This window comes from Arachis ipaensis, chromosome B06 (assembly GCF_000816755.2).
Source record: "Arachis ipaensis cultivar K30076 chromosome B06, Araip1.1, whole genome shotgun sequence".
NCBI classification, from domain to species: Eukaryota; Viridiplantae; Streptophyta; class Magnoliopsida; order Fabales; family Fabaceae; genus Arachis; species Arachis ipaensis.
The window spans coordinates 13,095,978-13,097,532 of record NC_029790.2 but is presented as its reverse complement, the minus strand read 5'-3'; the positions used below and the strand labels follow the sequence as shown (position 1 = coordinate 13,097,532).

General features: G+C 30.6%; 1 protein-coding gene across 2 annotated transcripts in view; it reads right to left on the bottom strand.

Moving 5' to 3' along the window:
* Positions 1-354, bottom strand: part of LOC107645901 (sucrose nonfermenting 4-like protein) — a 7,931-nt gene extending 7,577 nt beyond the window's left edge. Inside the window, exon 1 of one of the 2 annotated variants that reach the window (XR_002348330.1) lies at positions 108-354. The gene's annotated coding sequence lies outside the window, so the exon portion shown is untranslated. The remainder of the gene's footprint in view (positions 1-107) is intronic. The other variant, XM_016350047.2, reaches the window with a different exon arrangement.

Below are 1,555 nucleotides of genomic sequence, written 5' to 3'. Positions count from 1 at the left end.
AAAGTTCCACCATTCAATGGGCACAGTTTTCAGAAGTTGTGCACAATTTGGATTAGCCCATCCCAGATAATAGATTTTTTATTCCAAAAAAAAAAGTGAAATTTTACCACGAGATTCGAAGCAGCGGAGGTCCTGAAATTGGGTCCGAAAGCAATCTAGGATGTTAGTAAAGAAGGGGATTTAGGTCAAAAGCAGTGTAGAGAAAAAAGAGAATAGAAAATCAAAGGGATTGAGAAATTGGCATTTGAGGGAGGGAATTGGAATTGTGGGTTGAGAGAGAGAGAGAGAGAGAGAGAGAATGAGACTGGAAAAATGGATGAAGCAGCGTAGGTGAGAGAGAGAGAGAGAGGAAAACGAGAGAATGCATTAATTAATTAATAAAGCTACTAATAATAATTAATTAGTTAGTTAGTTAATTAAGTGTAGTTAATTAAGGTGGCAGGCAGGGCCTTTGGCAGCAGACACAAAACAAAGGCCAAAAATTAATACATTGGGGCAGTAATTATGCTTTGTCATGGTAATTAAGAACCATAGGCAGGTAGACATGGAATCTTAATAGGGTTAAAGCTACTAATCATATAAATATAAAAAAATATTAATTTTTATATTTTTTTAGTGTAAAATAGTTTTACACGTGTATTTAATTATGTAATATCACATTAGTAAAAATAACTCTTTTTTATATTAAATACACGAATAGCCATAAAAAAATTATTGTGATTGTACGATTATGTAAAACATGCAATTGTTTTCGTGTGAAGTTAATAATTGAGAGTCATTAGATAACAATTTAATCAAACCTATCAAATTATCTCATGACTCTTAGCTTTTAATGTCACATGAAAATAACTACATGTGAGTTTTCACCGTAAAATATATTACATGGTCAATATATCAACGACTCCGTTAGGAAACCAAATAGCGGGTACCAATTAGAGCCAACTAGCAGTTAATTTTTTTTTTTTTTTGGTAAAAACATGAATTCAAACTATTATAAAGAAAACATCCAAAATCTAAAAAATAAAACATCTATCCCAATAATAACAAACATCCAAATTATTTTATAAAGTCCAAAATATATTTTAAATATTCAAATTTATTTTTAAAATTCCAAAATTCATTTAAAAAAGAGATATCCAAAAATTATTTAAAATTTATTTGGAGAGAACGTCAATTCAAATTATCATGAAAAATATTCAAAATCTAATAAAAAATTAAAAATCTAAAATTATTTTTAAAATTTATTTTTAAAAACCAAAACCTAACAAAACGAGACATCCAAAAGTATTAGAAAAAACATCCAAAATTAGAAAAAGAAACATATATAACTATAAAAAAAATCCAACACCTAAGACAAAAAAAAAAATTCAAAATGAAGAAGAAGAAGGTGGCAACGACAAATGCAGGGTGAAGAAGAAGTGGTGACAGACGCGATGAAAAGAAGAAGCGTCGGTTTGGCCTTTGAGAAGATCATCGATGGAGAGAGATGCGTCAATGCTGAGATCACGTTCGACGGCAATGCGTTCCTCGGATCCGCTGGATTCCGCAGTGGACG